Source organism: Cyanistes caeruleus, chromosome 4 (genome assembly GCF_971803275.1).
Source record: "Cyanistes caeruleus chromosome 4, bCyaCae1.hap1.1, whole genome shotgun sequence".
Classification (NCBI taxonomy): Eukaryota; Metazoa; Chordata; class Aves; order Passeriformes; family Paridae; genus Cyanistes; species Cyanistes caeruleus.
In genome coordinates, this window is record NC_141704.1 from 41,588,343 (window position 1) to 41,615,145 (window position 26,803).

The window sequence follows — 26,803 nt, forward strand, 5'->3', positions numbered from 1 at the left end:
CCTATGGGGTAGAGCTGGCATAATTTAAGCAGCTTGTTCTTTTATAACTGATGTATTGGCAATATTGGTGTGCATGTAATGGCTCACCATTAGAGACAGAGCAGGCATGTACAAAATATTCCTGATGGGGCAGAGCAACAGCAGATCTCCATCATAAATCAGGCTTCTAAAGTGGCTGTTCGGGTAGGTGCCACGCACACCTCTGTGCCCAGTCCACAGAGTGCAGAATTCTGTTCTTACAGATGAGTTACCTGCACTGACATATGCTTTTACTTAAAAAAACTCTTATTTTTTTTCAGTGTAGAGTCACGGTCAAATGTTTGCTGCTACAGAAGAGTTGTTAAAATGAGTGTGAGCAAGATCTTACTACTGAAGTGCAACAGCTACTTCTGTTTAATGCATCACAACAGGGACTAATGCTGCTTTAGCCAACTGCTGGAGATTCTTCTGCTGGGGAATATATAGCTGCCCTTTTGCTCTTTACTTCAACACTTTTAATAAGATTTTCCACTCATTTAAACCACTAGTTCTCAATTGGTTGCTTCCTATTAACTCCAGTTAGCACATCACCTTGGCTTCATGAAATATTTCAGGCTTGAGAAAACCCAAAATGTATGTCCTGTCTACTGTCAGATGTTCAATTCATAATTTGATAATAGCTGTGATTGAACACACTCAAGTGCAGAAGTTCTGTAGCCAGATGTGAAGATTTAAAAAATCTAAAAGTAATTGCTATAAGGTGTGACATCCAGGTTCTTACATATTAATGAAAGAACTACTGAAGCAAAGAAATTGTATGTACAATTGCTGTTAAACCAAGGGACTTTAGCCTGCCTTGGTACTTCAACTTTGGGAGCAAAGTAGTAAAAGAAGAGGGCGGAAGAGAGGTATTTCATACTTACCTGCTTAAAAGCCAGAATGCGTGTCCTGTCAGTCATAGCTACAATTAATCTGGGGGGTAAGGGGGGTGGTTTAAGGAAGAGATCATTGCAAAAGTCAGTCATGCTTAAAATGAAAGAAAATTCTAATTGAGTCTTACACAATTTTGTTCTTAGGAAATGGCCTAAGAGCAAAATCATCTGTGTGAAAAGCGAAAATAGATTTCCAATATCATTATTGCAGAAGTCATAAGGTTCCTTTAACCAGTATTATTTTTGGGATCTGATTTTGCTGCAGAAATTTAAAAGAATCAGTCACCATTAATGTGGCACAAATGAAGGCCACATAATTACCTCTATACTCTTCAGCAGAGGTTCCCAAATTCAGTGACGTGCAGGATAAACATACAGACTCAATACCTATTTTTAGTGCATGTGTTTTGATGGATCAAAGTTTTATTGATATCTTACAGAGTATCATGCAGTGAAGAAAAGAAAAAAATGGGGCAAGAAAAAAAGAAAAATAAATAAACATGAAAAAGGGGAAAGAAGAGTTGAGCAATTGTAACCCTGTTCTCAGGAAGCAGCAGATACAGTTTAGTTGGTGCATCCCTATCTTTCCGTGAGGGGAACAGTGGTCTTGTCACACAAGGGAGAAATCGGCTATGATTGTCAGAACAGAGCAGAGAAAAAAAAAAAAAAAAAGATGTGTTTGCAGAAGAATTTTAGATACTCTGAAAATGCCCGTATTAACCACCATGAAACACTCAAATGCCCTGTTTAGGTGACATGCACCTAAAAGCTTTCTACTTCTACCACATCTCTGAGAAGTGAGCAGACAGATAGTTACGTGAATTTTTAAAAAATGCAGGAACTTTAATATAAACATCTAAATGCCTAGTTAGATTCCGTGGTTTGAGGAAAAAAGGTCTGAATAGTAGCTGTAATTTATGTACCTCGCCACTTGATGGTGCTCGTATGTCATGTCTGTTGATGAAATGAAATGCTCGGGGTTTTGAAAAGGGCAGAATAATGCATTTTTGTTATCTATCAAGACAAGATTTCTGAATGACCATGATGTTGCTGAAGCTCAGAACTTTAATAATCTGTTCTTTCAGCAGCTTTCATATATATACTTGGGTTTTTATTTTCAAGACTCACAAATTTTTAATGGTATCAAAAGCAAAACTGAGCTGTCAGTATCCCATTGCCAAGTAGTACAATTTTGGGTCTTGACAGCATGCAGTAGGTTCTTGAGTTAGTATTTAGAAACAGTACTTTAACACACTTTATTATTATTATTTATTATTTAGTTATTATTATTATTTTTGTAATATATTAGTACTTGCTATTTTTATTTCTTGAATTAGCAAAGTAATTAGTCGACCAATTAGTGGCATAAGAGAACCTCTGACTCTCATATTACTACTAACGCTGGTAATTATATTAAAAACTTTAATGCTTCTCACTGCTATCATCAGTAAATGATTAAAGTTGCCAGGAGGTAGATGAAAGGTGCTGGGGAGGAAGCAAGGAACACTGAGAAGAGGCAGCAGCTGAAGGAGTGACCCTGGCCTGCACCATTGCTTCTGAGGAAATCAGCTACTGAGACATCTGGTACCTTTTTAAGAGCAGTACAGCTGGTAAATGTGCCCTGGGCATCTGTTTAACTCTTTTGGTAAGGAAGGTATAAAGTGTTTCTCACTACCTCTGACAAAACCACTGTATCTTCCATTTATACTGTATTCATCATTAACAATTAAATGACAATTAAATGAGTGAAAAAGACTAACCAAGACAACCTTGTCTGAAATCAGCATCAGTACATGACTTAGTGATTTTTATCCAGCAAAGTATACAGAATTGCAGTGAGAGTTCCCATGACATAGTCTTTAAAATAGTGTGTTAAGATAAAGAATACATTCAGTGAAAAAACAGATACAGACATTCTCCCTTTTTTATTCAGTCCCATGTAATTTTCTGGTTTTGTGATGCTCTCTGAATCTTTCATGTCCAAACGAAATACAACAGGTGAAAAAAGAGAAATATGTTTTCCAAAACTAGAAGTTCAAAGATATGAGATACTCTCTTAACTGAAAGGAGTTGAACTGATTAGTTTAAAGAAGAATGCCTTGAAAAGGCAAAGGAAATTTCCTTCAAAGCAAGTCTAGTTGCTTTTCAGATTTTTGATTCAAGCAAAAAGGAAACACATACAAAGAAAGAGTCATGCTTGCAGTCCTGCAAATAAAGAATTAAAGAAGAATTAAGAAACATGTCAAAAGATTGATGAAAGGGGGTGAAACTGAAATGGACTACATTAAAAGAGGAAGGAAAAAGATACTGAGGAAATAAGACTCATTCAATAAATGACAAAGTGTAAATTGACAGATACTAGTTGATCAAAAAAGATAAAGGGGTACGGGGGGAAAAAAAAGGACTTCAGAAGGAAAACAGGTTTTGATGGCTGGTGAAGTGTGGTGTAATCAAACCTTTAGAAGAAATAGTCTGCAGTAAGATACAGCTGTTTAACAGGTATGAATCAAGGGTAGGTGAAGTTTTGTTTGCATAGGAGGAGAAGGAGAGAGGAGGAATGAATCAGGACAGGAGAACACTGGGCTGGGGATAATGTCTTGAGCAGAATTAAGTTCCCTTCAAGCGTCTCTGACATACCAAAGAGCTTGATTATCTTTCATAATGCATTTTGAGATGTTCTGGGGAAAGATGTTAAGGAAATGCAGCCTTCCAAAATGACTTCATTTTAGCTGTCTGATCTGAAGACAAAATTATCAGGGTAAAATAGCAGTGAAATTTTGCCATGTATTTAAGGTTTAAGGAGAAAAATAATTACTTAAAAACACAGAAAACTCAATGTATGAGAATATGAGGTGAAGAAAAATGAGTTTGTGACTAAAAGCTCTGAGTTGGAGACCACTGTGTTACTGTGATTTAACATTTTAGTAAATCTCTTGGGCATTTGCCTAGCAAAATGAATATGAATAGTTCCAACCATTATTCATAGACTTGAAATTAACCAAAATCTCAAAACACCTAAAAGATATGCATTTTACTGCCTGGTCCCTGGAATGAAAACCAGATACCCAGCCTCCCATATGCAAAGCATCTGGACAGTGAAGTGCTCCAAAATTATATGCCTATAAATGGGCAACATTTGGTGTGAGACTTAAGTGTGACAGAGCCCCTTGTTACCAACAAAAGAAGGAACTGAGGCACTCTGGAGAAACTGCCCAACAGATGGGTGAGACATCAATGTCTGTAGGTCACTGCAGAAATTAAATGTTTGGCTTTGTCCAAGCGTAAAATATTTTGAATAAAACTGTGTTTAATTATATGGATATTGCATTTAAGAAAGCTGTCATGAATATTCTTCTCTCCCATAGGCAGCAAAATCAGACAAACTGCTTACCTGACATGAAAAAAAAAAAAAAAAAGCTTTCAAGTATGTTGCAAAGATTGTATGTACACATTCCCTTTACCTAATATTTACATGAACATGTATCTAGCTACAATTTGTCTTACTTTCTGAGAGAAGAGCAAACAGGAGATGGAACACTTGGCACTTAAGGGTCTATCTTAACTCTTCAGGAAGGTTTATTTTTGACTAGGTTTAATATTGCTCCATAAAGAATCTTCAAAGCAGCGAACAGCTAAAAAGTAAGGTCCCTAGATAGAGAAAGATGTTTTGAATCAGATAAATAAGAGGGTTCTTTAGACATATTTTGAAATTTCATAAGAGACTCGAAAAGTTTCCCTAGACCTCAGATCCTTTAGGGTCAACTTAACAAGGCCTCCATAGACCCCATAGATGTCACAATGCAAGGTTAGCCTCACATACATCTTAATTCACACATTGTTATAAGCTTCCTTTTGATTTTGATTCCTCTCTGCTGCCCTGGGATTTCTCAGATGGTTCCCATTTTCACCACAATCTGCACAAACAGCTGTGCTGGCACAATGGATGTGGTGGTGTGGAGACAGCAAGGAAGGGCTGAGAGCAGAAATTGCTCAAACCTGCACTGCCACCAAAGAAACAAACATGGAATTTTGCTTTCAGCTTTAGAAATATTCAGTTCTGTGAAAATTATCTTATGAACAAATAAACAATTGCAAAAGTATCCAGCCTCTTAAGAGTTTTACATAATTTACATTTATCAGGTAGCTGAAAATTAGACAACACATGGAGTACAAATATATGGCCATACAGCCACATAAGAAACACTGGTGGCACTAAATAATGCCTCTATAGCACTCATTAAAACCAAAACTGAATCAGAAATCTTAAGCTTCGTTACACAGCCTTTTTCTTCTGTTTTCAGGATTACATTTTGTATCCTTTCATGTCAATATATTTTATTTTATATTCCTTCCACATGCATATCCTTCCATACCCCTTACAGAATTGGCAATCTTCAGGACTTAACAGTTTGTTGAAGTATCTGGAGTTCACAGAAGCAGCTTTACACACACAAAAAAAATCATTGTTGAATTATCTACATTTGTTTTCTTAATTGCCTTTGCAGTTTGAATGCAGAGAAGCTGAGCCTGTGCTGCTGTGCTGGACAGAAAACATTTGTGCCAGTATTGCACAGGTCAGAAGACATCTGGTCCAGAGCACACCCTGACTGCGTACACATCCTGCATCTCTTTGTATTGTCTGTGTGAAGGACACAGACATCTAATTCTCATTCTCTGCAACACTTCAAACCACTCTTAGCTGAAGCACCTGTTATGGGATGTGCTGAACAAGCAACTGAACAAATCTAGCAATTTGGTGAAGGGGAGGAGGAAGAGATTCTTTTAATCTTCCTACTCTCACTCCTGCCCACTTTCATATTCATCACACCTTCACGAACAGATCCATTTCATTAGCCCAGAAAACTGATTTTTCTGTTATTCCCATTACTTTTTTTTTTCTTAAGTTGTGAATCAAACTGATTAATCACAGGAAGAAATGAGTGGAAGCACAGGTGAAGGAGGGAGGAGGCGCTGTACAGTCAGGAAAGGAATAGACTGCTGGAGTGGGACAGGGAATGGACAGCTCTCATTCATTAGTAATGAAATTATTGTAGCTGCTCAATCATGCAGCATTACACCAAGACAGAGATGTATGACTGGATAGTCTAAATTTTGGCCTAGAAGGAGCAGTTCTCAAATCCCCTGTTATCAATAGAAAGCCTATCATATGTGTACATGAACTTTCACAATATGTGTTAAATTCATAAAGCACATTCTTATTAAAGCACGTTAGTAATGTCTGGAAAAAACTGTGAGGAGCCATATCCTGTCTTCAAAGTGAATATAATTATTTGCCACTCTTTTAGTTTTTAACTCTGCTTGCATGCTACTGCTGAACTAACTCAGGAAGTTTCCCTGTCTTGAAGTGGGATTGAGTGTGCTGTTGATCTTTCATCATCATAGTCATAATACTGAATATCTAATTTTATTTAACAATGTATGGCAAGCCATTTATTTAAAGACTGCAAACTTGTCAAAGTCAGATTTGAGATTTGACTCCTAGCACATTTACAGACATGTATGAAATTTTGAGTGCTGCCCAGGCAAAATATTTCAGAAATTCAGCATGTGGTATAACAGATTTTAAAACTGTGCCTAAAAATGAAAAAAACTGGGGTTTGGTTCAGGCAAGGTACTGACAGACACTAGTACAGATAAACATACCCAGTGAGAGATACTTACTGTTCCCTCGAGAGAGTGTTTTACTGAGAAAGGACAAATGAATACTGATCTTTAGCGAGATGTGGATGTAATTCTTTAATGCAAACAGAACAAGAGCCAAGCTCAGAGATCTTGAACAGTCTCACAGTTCCCCTTTTGGACAGAAGCAGCCTGTGGGGTAGCATCACTGTTTCCCCAGTCTGCATCTCCCTAAACCCAGATTTATTACAATTGTTAAAATGGGGAGAAAAATGCAACAGCAACAAAATGAGACACCAACTGTGATGCTCACATACTCCTCTTCACTTGCCTTTCTTAAAAGAAAAAATAACAAGTTAGCCACTCCAAAACTGAGAAAATAATGCCTCTCTTCATCTTTTTTATTATTTTTTATGTATATGATATTTAGGAGGTGAGGTAGTGCATCATAAACTAAAGGGATTAACCCCTCATTTTGTTGACTTCAGGTTTTAAAGGGAAAATATGGTATTTCATGTTCTGTATGAAGAAAGTCACACTACAATGTGGAAAGTCTTGGAAGTGGGACAGAAGATTTAAGCTTTAAACCTCTGTTTGCTTTAATGGGTGTCACACAGCTTAACTCTTTGAAGACATCCCTGTGCAACCATCAGGAATGAAGATTTTGGTTTCTGAATATTTTATGTTCTACACATCCTGACTCACATGTCATAAAATTGTGCCAAACTGTGCAGTGTGTGCCAGTAACTTTTTGATTTACAGCGCTCTGGCTTCTAATTTATGTTGACAGTCTAGCCTTGAACGAATATAGCTTCATCATCACCAGCATTAGAAAAATCCATCTCTGCTGGCAAATGCTAGTTCCTTTCTACATGAAGGAGACAGTTCTACTCATTGACAGGTGCCATTAAAAATAGTTATTTGAGTTGCAAAAAAATCCTTTCCCAGGACAATATCTTTCATGGGAGGGAAGAATATGCTTGTAGGTGGTTGTGTAAGTTGGTGTTTCCCCATCTTTAACTTTTCATCTCTTTTCATAAAAATAGAAATAAAATAAATAAAAAAAGGAAAAAAAAGAAAATAATAAGAAGATAAAAATAGAAACAGATTACAGATTTGGGAATTGATTCCAGTGAGACAGGTTAGTTACAAAAGCTGAAAGATTGTCATCTTTGTCATGAGTAATGTTTGGTAACCTTGTAAAAACCTCCAAATCAGCAAGTGGGAGGATTCTTCTTGTGCAGGTAGAACTGTGTGCAATTTCTATGGGATACTCCCCCTTCCCAGGCACTGCACTACCCCTGGAGAGGGGCAGGTACCAATCTACAGGAGGCAGGATGCTGTCAGCAATTGGGAATGGGTTGGGTTGTCATTGGTGCTCAAAGCAGCAGGCAGTGCATGGGGTGTGCACAACATACACAGGACTTCCCCCTTTGCTGATGTTTCAATAAAACTAATTTTCCAAAAGGTCTAAGCCTATGAGAAAGCAAAAATAATTTGGATCATTTTAGCCCCTTCCCATCACTGTGAGATCCATGATGAATGCTTTCTATTTTTTAATTTGTTTTTTTTAATTTAAATCTGTATTTACACAAATATCCCAGGAAATAGGATGTTTGATCTCCATTGTGCAGGGAAGGAAGAAACTAGAAAGGAAACAAATGAAGTGTGGGACAGATGTGCTTGAAACAAAGATCACATCACGGTCACTGGAAAGGTGAGAAAGAAGCTGACACTTTCCTTATGAAGACAAAGAAAGAAATGTGTCCTTACTTTAAAATGTATTATGTGGGATTAGGAGACACTGGATGCTGATACAATTTCACATACCTAATGCAGAGCTGACTAGCCCTATAACCCTTTGGAAATGTGTTTACCATAGGGGGCTTTTTATAGCTTTTCTTCAACTAACAGAGGGAACAGGCAGTTCCCTAGTTTAATTGAGGGGTTTAGCTATCTTTTTCTCCTATTACATTTTTTTTTAAGGTGGAAAAAAAATTAATTGGGTATTTTTGCTTTAGAAGTAGAAAATTCAAGTGCATGTTGACATTTCCTGATGATGTGCAGTTATATATAGCACAAGAGCGTGCTTTGGGACAAAGAGATTGTCTGGCAGCAGGTGCTGTGGAGCTCTGGACAGCACATGTGGAGCTGTGACACAGGGTGCACAAATGGCCAAACAGCTGAGCACCAAGAATGTCAGGACAGGTATAAAATGTAAGCTTGAAACATGTTTTGCATATGCAACAAGTATCTGACAGGAGAGAATTTAAGGTCCAAGTACAGAGTTATGCATCAGGGAATACTAGTTCTAAACCTAACTTTGACAGAGATTTCTTGTGTGATTTCCTTTAATTCATCTCTCTACTACCTGTCATTTTCTACATAAATTCTGAATATATTGCCACTCATATCTTAATATTCCCATAATAACTAACAATAACAATAATAATAAATTTTTCACTGTTAGGTTAAAGAGTCAAAATAGCAGAGTGAGTATTCTTTTTCTAGTTAATAATTATTATTCTATTTTTACATTGAGTTTCATTCTAAGAAGGTATAAAGGAATTCTAGGTACACTCAAGTGAAGGAAAGGTATATCAGATTTGCAGTGATAAAGTTCTAGGTCTCCTGCAGTCAGTATCAGACTCAGCCAGCTCCACTGACAGTGGAGAATCCCTTGACTTTTCCTTTCTGCCAAAAACAATCACCACCATCTAACTTAGCTAAAATATATTATGAAAAATATATATTTTTCATAGCCTGGGATCTCAGGTGAGGTTGCTTGTATCTTAAGCCAGATATGCTGGGCCACTTTGAGACATAAATATCTGCTCCCACTTCCTCTGAAGGAAGCTGGCTTAGCACTTTCATAGTTAGGTTCATAAGTAACTTCACTTTTTAGTTAGGCTGTGGCTGGTCAGGACAGAAACTGTCGTTGTAAAGGCAGGAGTCATTGATCTACTGATACAATTTTCTAGCAGTATATGACTACACGGGGAGTGAAGTAGTAAAACTGTAAATCTGATCATTAAGAGTTACCTGATATGCAAAATAATAAAACTGTGCCACTCCCAAGGCAGAATGAGATTCAAGTTAATTTTTAGCCTTTCAGTCAGAAGTTTGCCAACAAATTCAAACCAAAATAGTAAAATACCATCTCAGATTAACAGATTGGTAGGGCAAATGTAGATTTTAATTTCTCATGAGTCCTTCAATTTACACTGTAAAAGTGCTTTGGGTCAAAAGATTTGCTGATAAGAACACAGATTTCAATCTGTGCAACATATTTGGAGAAACATTGCATATCTCTTGTGAAATAGATTAATGAAGACAGAAATATGGATTGGTACAGAGATAGACAGATCGGTTTATCCTCATGAAAACCATTATTCTCAATGACAGAAATGCCTGAGAGTTTTCTGTGACACTCTATTATGTTTCGTCCATTATGGCAGTATAGAGCACTATATTCTGGGCAGAGTGTCTACCCATTTCATTTTCAAGTGTAGTCATAAGTGTGCATCCAGCCCATTCAATACAGTGTTGTGCATAATATTTCAGCTTTATGGACAGAGGCTTGAGGTAATCAATTATGAATGGCTTAGACAGCGTGATACGTAAGGCTGCCCCCACACAGAATGGAACTAGAAAAAGCATCCAGCAAGGACATCAGCTGGAGATCTTCTCAAGAAGTTCAACATCATAATTTGGCACTCTTAATTCAGGCTTAATTCAGTCACACCACATACAGGGGAATGCAGGCAAGGCTGCAGAGAACTCAGAGAACTGCAGGACAGAAATAATGGTTTATGTGCAGGTTTCAAGGAAGGTTTGGGATTTTGTTATCATTTTGTGAAGTTGACAAGCTGTAGTTGATAGCTGCTTAGAAATTCTTTGAGGTAGAAAGATGCTTATTTGGTACTGACATTTTCTTGAAAATATCACATTTCCCCCAGTTATTTCCAGTAAAATAAAAATTAAAAAAAATCAAAGAAACAGGGTGAGAACAGCAGATGTTGAAACCTTTTATTAATGCCCGATTTTATTTGTAATGGGAGAATAAATTTAGCGTTTTCAGAAAAACTCTACCATATGTAGACTGGTACAAGAAGTTTTGGTGGCTTTTGCATGAAGTAAAACACCTCTGTGACTAACGTACATGCAGCTCTTCCTAGAAATGCAGGCTGTATGAGACCTGGATTTCTTATTAGGACTGTTGTGTAACGCGGATCTGCGATTACTCAGCTCACAAAATCAAAGCAGTTTTTCTCCACAGTGTTGTGGATAATAGTCATATTTAGAAGCTGGCAGGTTATGCAGTCATAAAAATGAGACTATTTTTGGCAGCAGGGATGTTCTGATGCTCATGGGAATGAGGTGTTTTGTTGATAGTTTTCCTCAACCAGCTACAGAGACTGCTGGTGATGAATAGGTCATCCACTTGGAGACATTTGCCAGAGCTGTGGATTTCATGAGGCGAAGTTTAATTTCAAAGAAAGTTTTCACTGTCCTCATAAAATGTGTTTGTTCTTCAGCATGATTTCATTCTAACTGATAGGCTTGGACTTCAAATAGAAGTATCAGTGTGTTAGTAATATCTCTGCAGATAACTTGTCAAGTGACCACCCACACAAAATAAGGGGAGTCAGAAGTCATGGCTCCCATCCATGGTGAACCACAGAAGATATTGTAGGTTGTCATTTCTGCTGCCTGTGCATTTTCACGGTTTCTTTGAATCAGACTTCTGAGCTTTGGAAACATACAGCTCATGGACACAAAAAGACACAGTGCAGCATAGCCATGTAGCTGCTGAAGGTTTACAGTACTGCCAGCCAAATAAACAGAAAAAAATTACATGAGGTGCTGTAGTGTCTCATTCTGTCTAGTAACAAGGGACTACAGAAACCCTCCCAAAATTCAGAAAAAGCCAGTTTATCACTAGATCTTCAATTTCTTTTCTCTACATACAGAAAATAAATTTAATTTTAAAATATGAAGGGAGAGTATTTCCAAAGGTGAAAAACCCCTTGCTTGAGAACTTTGCACCTATTTGTTTCAATCCACAAATATGAGCCAGGAAGAAATTTCATTACCTCTGCTACTGAAAAGAAATGCCCACTTACCTTCTAGTCATGGATAGAAGTGAATTATTTGATATAATAAATGGTCTGGGTTTTTACTTGGAAAGTACTCTTTATCCTCATGTAAAACGGAACCAGATAATAGATAGCTTGAAGCAAACCAACTGAATGCATCATAACTTCATAAAACCACACAATGAGAACTGTGGTGTATCTTCTAAAATTTCACAAGTAGTGATATACTTTCCCCCAGTGACTCACACACAGTCAACAACCAGCTATCTGGGTAATCACACGTGGAAGAGATTTCTAACTTTTTTTGAAGGGTAAAAGATATTAGAAATCAGCTGATATGAATAATATGAATACTAAAAGATTTAATGATGTAGGATTACTGTAAATGTGCTTTACAGGAAAAACATTGTTTAGAAGCAGGATATAATATTGGAATGTGTCATTGACTGCCACTTCACCTATTGCACAAGGAAAGCATCAGCTCCACTTGTTGAAATTCCTAGATTCTAAGAGATGCAGGGATGGGGGTTTAGCACCAGTTTAGTTAAGAGTTGGCCAGTTAGTTAATTAATTAGTTAGTTAGTTAGTTAGGCAGGTAGGTAGTGAACTGGTGGGCCCCACAAGAAGAGAAAGAATCAAAGGATACTTATCATAAAATTATTCCAAACTCTGCCTTTGAAATGCCAAACTGTATTTGAATCTACACTGCTGTGGTTTAATACAATGCTTTTCCCTGCAGTCAAGAAGAAAATGAAAAAAAGGTTAAGGCTGCTGCACCCATGCATCTTAGTTTAGTACAGCAAGACATCCTGATCAGTATCCAGCTCTCCCTGTTCTTAAGAGACCATCCAAAATCCATTTAGCAAAGGCTCTAAGAACATTTGAACTGTCATCCTCAATTCTGAGAAAGAAGAACTACTCCAGGAAAACTCTGTTCCAGTGTGGAGGTGAAAAAGGATCTGCCTGTGAATGCCATCCAGCAAAGGAAATTACACAGTTGGCTAGACCAGGTAGGCTGCTAAAGCCAGCGGGAAGAATCAAACCAGAAAGGAAAATGGACTTCATAATAAATAACTTTGTCTGTACGTGACTCCCAAATCTGAATAGCCCTCATATGAACCAGAAAAACCCTAATTTCTGTTTTTCAGATGAGGAAGTTCATAACAGGATGTCAAACTTCAGACATTGTTTCCCCACAAGACACACTGTCTTTAAAAGGGAGCTATACTGATCAACTTGGTCTGCCCTCTGACAAACCAGGGATGTGCAGCTCTTGTGTGCACAGGTGCTATGTGAAAAGTCTGGCCTTCCTCTGGCAGTTTTCCTTGCTATTCCTACTGTGTAAAAGCAATCTTAGAAGGATGTAGAACAAAGCTGCTGGCAATAAAGCTTGCATTGAAATTGAAGCATAGCAAGAACCACATGGTAAAGTACAGAGCAATGGCAAAACAATCATTAATCACTTTTATTTTCTGAAGCAATTCACTATTGTTAATATAATAAAAACATATGGTTACTCTGATAGAATACACATACTGGAAAGCAAAAAAAAAAAACCCAAACCAAAACATTTGTATGGTTTCAGCCATAAGAGTTTTTTCACTATTTGCTTAATTTTAAGTTTGCTCCAGGTTTAATGGTAGACAACTTATCCTTGCTGGTTTCTCCTTCTGCTGTCAGCAGCTGCATAAAAGTCAGCTTCTTGTTGTTGAAAAGTCCAGGGAGAAATGCTATGGTAGTTGTTCCAAGCTAGATAAATTTATGAGGAACTTTTTCTTCATTTTTAAGCATTCTCTAAACCTCCAAAAAAGAGTGAAAGTTTCAGCCTGAATGGAGGCACATGGCTGCAGTCGTAACAAATGATCTGCAACTATATATACAATGTAGTTTGTGATAAGCACCTGGCTTCACCCTATTCTAGAACTAATTTCAGAAAGTTGAGTGTCCTGCATCATGTTCCCTTTGCCATTTGCACCTATTGACTAAAATGTTACAATTCAGACAAAAAATGTACATAATTAAATGCAAATACCACAATAAAAAAGAAACTTTCTCCTACAGAATTGCTGATTTTCTTAAAAATCTCTCCAGTTCATCTTAGAAGATGAAATCCATATTAAGATGCATTAAAATAAAATCATTGGTCACGCGCTGAATCCACATATTTTTTTGGATGCAGACCTTTGTGTTTATAAAACAAGTCTGTTTGCCTTTTTCACCTCTACATGCACTTCACTAAATTTGTGTCCAAGTTTCATTGTTCTTGGCAATTACTTTTCCAACCTACCACTCACATTTAATGTACTTCTTAAGAATTAACAGATTCCAAGTCTATAAGGAATCATCATAGCTTGACCTGCTTGTAGAAGCTGTAGGCTTTGAACTGGTGATATATCCATTCTGCAACTTCTGAGTTAGAGACATTTTAGAAAAATGATCTAGCCTTTATTTAAAGACTTCAGATTATATATATATATATATATATATATATGACATAATGTTCAGTGCTTCATAGGAAAGCTATTTCAATGGCTAGCTGCTCTGTGTTAAAAAGGAACTCCTCAATATTAGTCTGGATTTGTCTTATATAGGCCTCCAGTCACTGTACACTGTGAAATTTCTGCCTGTTACAGGTGTCTGTACTTTAAGAAATTTATTCCACACAAACCTACAGAAAGTAATGCAATCACCTTATTTTTCTCTTGAATAAACAAGATAACATGATATTCTCTTGAATAAATAGAAGTGGAAAATTATTAGAAAATTATTTCACAAATGCCACACAGAGAAAGGCAGTAGGAAATCACAGTATCTACACCTGCATCTCCCAACCCTTATGCTCTGCTTACACGTATGAAATTCACCATTATATTCCCAAAAATTGCACTTAGCAGAAAGCAATTTCAATCAATTATCTTTCATCTGGTTTTCTCTGTACCTTTTTCTTAGTCACTGCTTTGAAAGTCGCCCTCCAGTTTTGTGTAGCTTATTGACTTTATTTTTAACTGCACAGACTTTGCAGAGAACAGGATACTGGTAAGAAACTACCCTTTCATTGTTCAGTACTGCAGTGTGTTGACCTTGGCTGGCTGTCAGGTGCCCACCCAGACACTTTGCTGCTTCTGCTCCTCAGCAGGACAAGGGAACAATGTAAGATTAAAAACTGATGGGCTGAGTGAGATCTCTCACCAATTACTGTCACAGGCAAAAGAGATTAAAATTGAAGAAGAATAATTTAGTTTAATTCCAATTGGAAACAGAGTAGGATAGTGAGAAGCAAAGGCAAAACAAAACACACCTTCTCACCACAGCCACTTCTTTCCAGGCTCAGATTCTCCTGACTCCTGTACCTCTGCCCCCCGAACTCTTGAGTGGGACATGGGGATAGGGAATGGGGCTGTGGTCAGTTCATAATGCTTCAGGTCTGCTCCTGTTTCCTCCTCATGCCCTTTCCCTGCTCCATTGTGGGGCCCTCCCATGGGATGCAATACTCCATGAACTTCTTCAACAAGGGTCTTTCCCATGCACTGCAACTCTTCCAGAGCTGCTCCAATGTGGGTCTCCCACTGGCTGCAGCATCTTTCAGATTACATCTATTCTGCCTGCACTGGGTAATCTGCCCCCCAGATATCCCCCTCACCTCTGCAAAGAACGTATTTTAAAATTATCATTAAAATATACATTCATCACACAGTCTACACAAACCTCACATACATTGATGAAGAGCATTATCCACCAAATTTGAACTGGTATCATGACTGCACCAACGCTGGTGGACAACACATGCACACCACATTCTTTGTCCCTATAACACATTACAGCTACAAAACAGTCCTCACAAATATTCCATTTTCTGGTAATATTCAGATCAAGATTTGCCCATTACCTCTTCTGGTTACTGCCCTTTTCTCAAATTCCTCCAGAGCCCACGTGTGGCACCAGAAAAGACTGTGGTGTGTTACGCTGATCTGATCTCACAGTAGCCACCCCAGCAGCTCCTCTGCTGCCAAACCCTGCCAAATAAATTGAATATAAATACTCTTTCTCTCTGTGTGTCATCTACAAATTTAATGAAAAACAATTTCATGTTTTGTCTCAGTAAACATACTAAAAATCATTAACCACATACATATTATTAGATTACTTTGTATTCTTTATTCTTGTACTTTAATTGTCCTCTCAACTTTGTGACAAATGCACATTGTATTCATATCTGTTCATTCTCTCTAGATAACTAAGAACTGTATCTAAAACTTCTAAATCATGAATCAGTTTTGTGACAAGGAGCAGCTAATCATCTTTCTGGAAATTCAATACCTTTTGTCATAAAACTTTGATAGTGTTTCTTCAGACAGCTTTTGTACAACATAATAACACTTGATACAGGCGATTTAACTCACTAGGGACAACAAAACAGAATATTGAAAATTATCCTAAAGTATAGGGACATATTCTAACTGGGAGACTCATTAATTTTTTGAAAGTGCAAACCTCCTCTCTGGCACAGTAAGAATGGACAAAAGAGCAAATATTGTGTTTTTTTACCTTTCCCCCCCTCCCTTCATCTCCTTAGGAGAAGTTCATTTTCACAAAGACTTTTCAGAAACTGTGCTTGAGAAAGAGGAGGCTGCATAATGTCCATAGTAAACATTCCCTTCCTTTTTCAGTGAAGGGTCTTAGCAACACAGAATCCTTGTCTGAATGCATCAAAACCCAGCAGCATTGGCACTGTTGAAATAATAAGAGTATGGCAAAAAGAAACCAAGAAAAAGTTCAATGATCCTGACACCAAGCTTGTATCTTGTGGAATATAGTTTGTAGGATTTTGTCCACGTATCTGCAGCAGTTCAGCCTTTGGCTACACTTCCATATGTCCATCCTTCCTTTTCCTCATTGTAAGCATCATCTTCTCTTGAAACTGTGTCAGTGCTCTTATTGCTGTGACGAGCCTATGACCTGTATGTTAGCCTATGAATCATGATGGATTTGCAATCCCAGCGTAGGCTGTCCTTGACATTTATCTTTTTCAACAAAATGAGACAATACCATTTTTCTCCATCATGAGTGCTTGTGCCAGCTGACCTGCAGAGAATAGTGAAAAGGCTGTCTCTCAGTATCAAAACATTAGCCAAATCATCAGGCAACATGAATTTCTCTAATTTTGTTGCTCAATGCCAGCCTTGAATATGCTACTATACATTTAAGCATACACTCATAAAGAACAGTTTCATTTCCGTTTTGTTTATATGAAATTAGAAAATATTTCTGTAGTATGGAGAGCAGCAATCCTCTGTTTCATGTTGGATTAAGGAATGTTTCCTGTTTAAGGATATCTTTTCAAATAGCTAATTGTTCCATACATTTCAGAGTTTTCAAAAGAAACACGAGTTCACTGTTACTGGCATCAACTCAAGTTTCAAAAGTAACTTTAAAACCACTGGTGTTGCTTCTACAGTGGTAACCAAAGGTAATACTTTGAAATAAAATACTCTATTCAAAAAGAGAATGGTGCATTATTATTCCAATAGTAGGAAATATACTCATTAATAAGATTTTAAGTTTTGAAAGTCTCTTTGTCACATGCATTCTTACTGTAAATGTGGATCAGAATAACTTCATGCTGTGCTCTTAAAGGTTTGGGTTTTTTAAGGTAAATGAAGGTATTTTAATTTCAGATGTGTTGATTTTTCTTAGTTCTGATCCATATACTATAACCAGAAAATTACACTGGAACAAGAAATAGAAGTATTTATTGTAAAGATGTTTAATATAGGCAGTAAATTCAAGGCAATACTATGAATAAAAACTTAACAGATCTAGATCTTTAAAAACAGAGTAAGTATAAATATCTGAAATATATTCTGGCAGCCTCATTTTACCAGGCTCACACTGCAGCTTTGTATTTTTTTTTCTGATTTCAAACTGAAGTTAGTAGAGCTCTTAAGTGAAAAGAAAGAGCATTTAAACCTAGGTACCAGATTGTCATGAAGTCTTTGGTGAGTTAAACATCTATTCTTTCTCTGTAGGAACCAGATATGCAATCTTCAGATTCTGTACTCACTATGAGTACAGAAAAAGAACAGGTTCCTGCCTCAAGCAGCCTATAACAGTACATAAAATAAAGATGTACTTCATCCTGACTAGCTTATCAGTTAAGGAAATGTAATGTCATCTTTCACAAAATTTCAGGGAAGTTGACAGAAACTTGATTTTTCTCTCTTATCCTTCCTCTCATCAAAAAAAATACTAATTTTTTATTGGTATAGAAATGCATGCAAAAAAGTCAGCTTTTGCATGAACAAGCCTCTGTGTCCATTTGTAAGCACTTGTCAGTCGAGAGAGTCGAAGATACCGAGCCTGTTATCACGAGGCATCAGGGAAGACGGACTATGATCTTAGCTTATTTCAGGGTATGTGTTTGCCAAAGCAATGCCAGTAGAATGAAAAATAAGAGATCTGTGTTTTTAGTGTGTTTCCAACTTCTATGTTGACATATTGTAACAAAAAACCCAAACATAACTGTGCTGCAAATAAAAAGTGACAGTTTTTGGTTTTGCCTATGGAAAAGAATGGTTTCCCATTTTGATTGTATTATGTAAAATGAAGGTCAAATCTCTTCCACTGGAGTAGCTTTTACAAATGAACAAACTTAACTCTTGCAGCTTTTTGTGCCGTATTATTTTTGCACTCTGAATTAAATTATATTTTATTTACTTTTAGTTTTATATTTCAGTCAGCAGTGTTAATTTTTATTCTATGGTTCTTTTAAATTTTTAAGTATTCAGATTTTTGTTCATAATAATATTTCCAACCACTTAACTTTTAATTATGTTTCCAGTTTTAACTGCACATCATTTCACTTAGGTCAACTTTCTTATGCATTTTGGATTTCTTTGAAGGGCCTTTAGTTCTGAAATAAATCTGCTTCTTTTTATTTCTTTCTTCCCTTGTAAATTCTGCTCAATTTATTCTAGCCAGTCTGGTTCTGATTTATGTTTCATTTATTTACATTTCATTATTTTCACCTTTTAAACTTTTTTTCACCCTGTGATTTCTCATTTTCTGATTCTTTTCAACTGCTTACAAGTACCTCCCCCACGCCTATTAAAAAGTCTTGGTTTTTATTGTTTTAGCTTTTTTCCCCCATACTGAAAGAAGTCTTCCTTCAAATATTTTTCTTTTTCTTTTAAACATACTTTGTTTTATTTTCACCTTCTTTGTGTAGTCCTTGTAAAATCAGTTGAAAACTGATGCTCTTTAAAACATGGCTTGTGATTTTCCCATTATGTTTAGCACCTAGGATAGCTAGATATTCTGTAACTAACACTTTGAAATGATCTAGGGTTTTATTGATGTCTCATTTTACAAAAGAGAAAAGAGGGTGGGAACACATCGGACTGCTATGTTTCTTCTCACCATGTGACTAGGTTAAAAATGAAAAAGGAAATGAAGATCTGTTTTGCTCTGTAGTAAGACTGGCCCCAACATGGAAAGAGAAAAAAGGCCTCGTTATAAAGGGAGATGACTGATAAAAATCATGATGGAATATTGAAAATAACATTAAAGGCAACATTTTGGCTCGAGTACTTTTTTTTCGCAAGCTGTTAAAAATGAGACAAAAATGTAACCTTGTTCTCTGTTACATTTCACACATTTTGGAAAAGTCCTTTTGATTGAGACAAAAGTCTTATCTCGTATTTCTGCTTTGCAAATCTATTTTCTGTCTCAATACTGGATTTTATTAACTATTTCTGAAGTCTAATAAGCTTTTCTTCTGTACGTAATACAGTACTAAATTTCATTTTACATTTCAGTTTCACACCATTTGAAAAGCATATAGCTTTTAAAACTGAACCTGGCAATGCAATGGTAAATGCACATTATGCAGCATTGGACGAAAATGTTCAAACAGAAGATCACATTTTACAGGATGCTAAAGTGATCCTTTGGTTTTTTCAGATTTTACTTACACAGTGACATCTGGAGAATTCAATGATTTTTACAGGAAATTCCTGTTCTCTGTATTCTGTTTATTCTAGCTTGTTTTGTTTTGTCAGAATCTGTCTCTCTTTGATGTAAAACTGGTAAATTATTTAAGCATTTTGATCTGTAATCTTTATTGGCATGACAAGGTTGGTGTACAGGTGTTCCCAAGACTACTGTACACACTGAAGTTGTATTGCTTGGGTATGGAAACATGATTTATCCAGCCTTCATGCCATGAGGCAGAAGGGTAACTTGTGTTGATAACAAATCATTACACGAACTGCTATCTCTTGCAGGGTCCTCTAATAAAGTACATTGTTTTATACAGGATGACTCCCAAACTGATTCCACATAAATTGCCTTCCCTATTCACAACACAAAGCAGAGATGAAATCTGACTCATTATTGTAATTTGATCAGAAGTACCTGTCCAGACCACACAGTAAAATGTTCCTTAAGGTCAAAACAGGAAAGGTGTTTTTGTTGGGTTTTTTTTGTTTGTTTTTTTATTGTGGGATGTAGTATTTGCTCTTTTATAAACAGAGTTACTGTTGGCTTTTACATATTTATTAAAGAAAGAGCTAAATTAAATCATTACTTCTTTTAGAGCAGCAAAGTGCAGGCTTCAGCCAGTACAGGCTTCTTCTGTGGATTTCAGATAATTACATAATCTAAACCCTCAGAAATCTCATTGCTTTAAAAGGCAAAGTATTCATTTATAGTATTTACTTTAAAGCAAAATGAAACACGAAATTAGTTGTGCAACCAAAAATATAATAACTTGGTTTTTTCCCCACTCCTTTTTGAACTCAAATTTTTCCCTGAAGCGTTTCAACTGCAGAGAAATAAGGAGAAAGGTTTAAAGTACTTCAAAAAATAAGAATAGGATTGCAGAGCATGAAAACTTATTATCCTGGACACCACTGTCATTAAATGCTTTTAAAACTATGTTTGATAGCAGAAAGATGAAAAAAGTGTTTGTTCCTTTGGGTGGACAGCCTAAGTCACACAGTATTTGGCCTATTATTGGTGTTAAGAAATACTTTCTGTCAATGTTTTTTCAATTGCTAAACTAGTTTTCAGTTAAATAAAAAGAGCATATCCTTCCCTCAAACTCTTCTGACGAACACATGATTTTGGCAAGAATGCTGACCCTTTAGCCAACACATACACAAATTTCTGAATTTTATGGACAAAAATGTCTTTTTCAGGTTTCAGTTTCCTTAAGAAGAAAAATCAGTGTTTGGGTTTTCATGTTTGAAAAAAGAAATAAAAAAAATTCCCATTAAAAATTGTAGAGGAAAGGGCAAAATATGCTTATGCAGAACCTTCTCCATCTTTATTTTCCAATTAAATTTAGTTTCTTGCAAGCAGTTGAGTTTATAAAAGTCTGCAAGTAATGAAATTATACCCTGTAGACTGACATTTGAACTTGTTCAATTTCTCAGTTGTTTTAGCTGAAATCCTGAGACTTGCACATTTTTATTACTGATTCGCGTTATTTAATAAACATTTGCATTTTATTGACCTGCCTAAATTTGGTTCCTATACCATTATTAACAATTATGTAAAGTTTATATTATTCTGCTATATATGTGTGTTCTATATTGAGAGAATAAATCATTACATGTGCAATTATTTTCCTTTGGTATGGTCAGATTTACAGCAATTTCATAAGGGGAAGCCTTCTTCAAGAAAGAGGACTTGCACAGGTCCGAGTTCACAGGCCACCAGATGGTAAATAAATAAAACAATACATGTTCTCACACTAAGAGATATTTCAGAAGGTTATTTAATAACGAATCTTTGTAAAACATGGAATATAATAAAATATATGAGTTGATTGCTTTGCCCCCATACTTAATCTGTCAGAATGCATGCAATCACACGGATCACACAGAGGAATGGTATTTTTACTCCTGAGGGTATCCATGTGAGGTTAGGGTATAAAATAGTACTAAGCTCACCCTTCTGTAGCTTTGCTTACTTTTCATTCATGTATTTTTAGAAGTAGCTGTGTACCAAACAGAAAATATACATATTAACAGTTATGTAAATAACTGTCAATACCTTCAAATATAAAGGCATCCAAAATTTTTTTCCAAATGACTAGAGACAAAAGATCTTGAGGAAGTTAAACAAGCTATTTAAGTTGTTTTAACTAAGTTTTAACTAAGTTGTTTAACTAAGTTTTAACAAAACAAATTAAATGTCTGTAACTGATCAGACTAAAAGTTTTACCTGAAGCCACTCATTTTCTTCATGCTGTCTTAAGGTGATAAAAACCACATAACCAAACATGTAAATTCAATATATTACATGAGAACATAAGTTGAAAACTTTGGCTTATGTTTCATAGCCACAAATTTATAGCTAGATGAACAGAAAGATAAACTGAAGCACAAACAAGAGACTCTTAGGGAGAGAAAAATCTAACATCTCAGTGAGAGAGAGTTCAGTGGAAAACACAGTAAAAATATTAAAGAAAAAAATGTGGATAATGTGAAAACTGGAGTTTGAAATTTAGTAAGGAGTTCCAGCAGAGATGGGAAACTAACTGTGTTACATTCCTGAAGAACAGTATTGCCCACTCTTTTGCTGCTTGCTCTGGATTTCATTTACACTAAGAAATTGGAAAAAAATAAGTTTTTGCTTGAGGGCAGATTTCTGAGCGACAAAGTGATAGGAAGTACTGTTAATTTCCTTCTTTGAACAGCATCCCATTGTGCCAGAAATGCAGTATTAGAGTTTCACATAAAAAAGTTAAAAAAACTATTTTGTCTTTTACAGAAACTTTTATTTTTTTCTGTTCACCAGTCATGTGACATTTATTAACGAGGGCATAAATATCTGCTTTGTTCTCAGGAATGTAGATGGGTTGTCTCCATTATTTATTAAATGAATTTACTAATTAAGAGGCATTCTTAAATACTTCAGGATGCAAGTCACCATGAAGAAATTCAGCAGTTTCTAACCTCACAAGTTTCAAGGAGGTAAAATACCAGTGCTACAAGAAGATTCTCTTTGAACAGCTGTCTAAAAGCTGACTTCAAACCACTGTACCTGATCATTTTTCACACAACGTACAAAGGACATGCTGCCAGGGTACACAGGGCAGCCCAGTCTTTACACTGCTGAAACTCTGTGTCAGGGCTATCCAACAGACCACCCTTACCAGCCTAATTTCCAGCTAGGCAGGTCATTCCCCAATATCAAACCATCTGTCTTTGATGTGCTGCAACAAGGCCAACAGCAAAGAAAAATGGGGCAAACAGCAAAGAAAAAGATACTACTCTGTAGGAGTTGGTTTAGTATGAACATGAGCTGAAAAGGTGCTTAGCTGTATGTGATTAGGAGAGCAAGGTATTAATGTGCTTGTGGACAGAGGATGGATGCCATCACAGCTCTAGCATCAGATGTCATGGCAAGTTTATGAAAGGAGATTATGCAACATCTGGATTTGATAAGAACTATTTACACAGAGGAGTAATACCATGCATGGATTAAAATGAGACACATAAATTATATTGCAGAGGGTGCAAGAGCACACTATAATAAACACTTTTTCATTTTACAATGAACTGCTTGAATCTAAGCAGATGAAACATAGTACACAGCATCCATCCATTAATTTTTTGTAGTGTCAACAAAAGGAAAAAGATCTAGAAAGATGTTAGTTGTGCTGAGTTAATCAGTTGTGGGAGAGTCTTATACCCTTTTCATTCTGAGACTTAGAGCATATCCAGGAAAACAACTGTGGAAACTATCTGTATCTATGTGGGTCTACCTTGGACTCCCATCAAAATCAGCCTGAAAGACTTATTTATGAGTAATGATCTATTGGAAGATGAGGTAACACAGGAGTGTCACAGCTGACAGAGTCAGAAAGTACCATCTGTACCAGTCAAAGCAAACAGCTCTATAATAGTCACTGGATTTGACCCTGACCTCTTGCCTTGCCCCTTCTCACTCAGCTGATTTAAGCAAACATCAACTGTTTTATCAATCACATATGAACAGGTCTGTGTATAAGGGAAAAACAGGTTATTCAGACTTTATGCAAAGAAGCCTCATCTCAACTATTCCAAGTTAGCACCATTTGAGTCTCACATTTTTTCTGACAGTATCAATGGAGTGTGCTCAGAAAAAGATTAATATTCAAACTTAGATTTTACACCCCAAGAGTCCTTACTCACAGCTTTACCTACCTGTTTTTCCTACTCAGTTACCTAATCATAACATGCCACTTCATATAAATGTGAAATCATTCATACAGACTACTAAAGTTTGCATTACTCTGATTCATCCTGAGCTATCTTCCCTCCCAAGTTAATAAAAAAACAACAACCCACCTCAGTGAGGAGACAGAGATAACACTCCTTATCAGAAAAGGCTAGGAAAAAGAACCCCAAAAGATTCTCCTCCACTCCTAAAACAATCCTGAAAATTTAATTGAGGTTCATTACCTAGTTAATAGCCATCTGCTATTACTATACATTTGGATCTTTGTATGTACACATGGGAACATCACTTCACGGAACAAACAAGCTGGCTTTTTTGAATAAAATTTCCAGGAGCTGTACAGGGTATAGCCTCTGAATCACCTGGTGCTGATTCACAGTGATTCATCACATCAAACAAACAATAGTAAAACAAAAATGATTTATTTAGAAAGAGAAATCTCCAGATACAGCATCAGTGGCAAAAGATTACAAGTAAAAGAAATATGAAATGCAGGGATTTTTAAAATGCAACCACCAGATGCCTCTGCAGTATTTTTGAAACAGCCTCCCTGACACACTTTGGGAAATGTCACCTGCCTGAAGATCTCCACCAGTTCTGAAGACAAAACTAGCTAGAAGCTGCAAGGTCTTGGGACTGATGACTGGGCATCTTCTTCTAAGTATTCTGTAAACTTTTTTCATCTTTGACCTGGTTTCCTATCTAATACATGTATGCTTGAAGATTTACAACTTTATCTCTTCATTACTATCTAGATTTTGATCTTGAATATAAATTCAGAATCCTTTGATGGCTCAGCTCATTTGACAAAATGCTTATACTTCAACCAGCTGTGGAGTCTACACAACTGCAGGTATTCTTTTCATTTTCCTGAGAGAGGTTTGGATTTTTTAACTGCTGGCTGACTACTTCCTGCCAAGCCTGGGTGGTTTAATGATACCTCTAAGCCTTGTTAGAGCTCCTATTAAAATATATTAAATATTTTATGTAAATCATTTACATAAGAAGCATTTAGCCAAAGTTTTGATTATCTGGTTTTGACTTTCTTTAAAAGCTTTACTACAGAAGCTTTTAATGTTATTACCAAACTTTGTTCAGGCTACCTCACTGAACCTGCATCTCTAGGATTCACTTTCTATTTAACCTCATGGCATTCAGCCAAGCCAAGTGCAATGTCCTGCCCCTGGGCTGGGGAAATCCCCAGTCTTACTAGAGCCTGAGAAATTAACAGATTGAGAGAAGTCCTGCAGAGAAAGGCTTGGGAATACTGGTGGACAAAACACTGGACCTGAGCTAGCAATGTGTTTGCAGTCCAGAAATACTGGGCTGCAAATAAGGAACAGGCAGTGGAGGTGATTCTGTCCTTCTGCTGCTCCCTTTTGGGACCTGGATGGCTGGACCTACCTGGATAGCTGCCTCCAGCTGTGGGGTCCCCAACACGGAACGACACAGCCCTGTTAAACCAGGTCAGAGGAACACTTCTCATTTGAAGAGAGGATGAGAGTGTTTCACCTGGAGAAGAGAAGGCTCTGGGAAGATGTTATTTTGGCCTTTCACTGCATAAAAGTGGCTTAGAAAAAAAGATGGAAAAAGACTTTTTACCAAGGCTTGCAGTGACAACACAAGAGGGAACAGTTTAAACTGAAGGAGAGTAGATTTAAATGAGATATAGAGAAAGAAGAAAGAGGATGCTGTTGTCTTATCACATATTCTATGGGAAGTTTATAGCAATTAATGTTCCTAGTTCTGAGTTTCCACGTATTCAGAAGATGGTGTTTTTAGCAACACAAATCTGTAGCTTCTTATTTACTTTTGCTGCTGATCTAAGAAATAGAAGTAGTTAAGTCCTGCTTTCCTTACAATTGTTTTTGGCAATGTCTTAATGCATCATTTGCTTTCTGCAAACAACTGATGATAATGCCTTCAAGAGTAGTAAAAAACATTTTCCAGAACAAGAGTAAATTGTTGTGAAACGAGATGGGATTTATTAGCATTCAGTATATAGCAAGTAACTATTTTCTTTGAACAAATAGACTAAGGTAAAAAAAAGTACCATCATTCTCAGCAGTGATAAAGTTTTTATTAGCAGATTTTCTGTGGAGATTGTGGGCTGTAGAGAGAATGACACTAATATGACTGAGGAAATATTAAAGGTACTTTGTGTAGTTATAGAGTACTACTGCTCTGTTCTCTGTGCACATAGCGAAGGGCACACAGAGAGGAATTGTGGCATCAAGCACAGTTATAAATGATTCTCTACATTAATAGGCAGGCTTATAATTAAAGCAACCTGTAGTGGAGACAACATCCTGAATAAACATAAGTGCATATTTATATATAGGTAAACAGTTACGAACACAAAAGCTAAGGTATCCTTAAAAGTTGTCATACAGATTCAAGGCAAATACTTTGCATGAAATTCTACAACTGAAGATTTGATTTAGGTCCAGAAACTGATGAGACAAAACTTATGAAAGATAGACCAATCAAAGATTCTTAAACCCAAACTATTACATCTTGCTAAAAGAAACCATGAGCTACAAATCACCATAGGCTACGACACTATCAGGAAAGTGTCAGTATTTCCTTTTATTGTCATTTTTTACGCCTGACTTGCCCAGAAGAGGTCATTTCAAGATGTTGAATGAAACACAGATGTTTTTTTACCATTCTCATATCTCTGTGTTGTAGCTTTGAAGATGTAGTACAGAGCAACACAGAATCCTTAGCTCCCAAGACCAACAGAAGTCACACAGTCTGTTTTTTAACTTTTCTTCAAATTCTTATACAAATAAATTCTGCGAAAAAAGTTAGAATGGTAATGAAGCAGGTTGGAAAATAATTTAGTTGCAGTCTGTACAAGTGAGAAGTGTTATATCTGATGTCCCAATAAATAATATGCCTTTGTAAGCATATATTACAATA

General features: G+C 36.5%; 1 long non-coding RNA gene across 1 annotated transcript in view; it reads right to left on the minus strand.

Annotated features, from left to right (window-relative positions):
* The window catches only part of LOC147653596 (uncharacterized), a 70,422-nt gene that overhangs the window by 8,299 nt on the left and 35,320 nt on the right, over positions 1–26,803 (minus strand). The window contains exon 2 of the long non-coding RNA XR_015286500.1: positions 15,537–15,663. This is a non-coding gene — a long non-coding RNA (uncharacterized LOC147653596). The remainder of the gene's footprint in view (positions 1–15,536; positions 15,664–26,803) is intronic.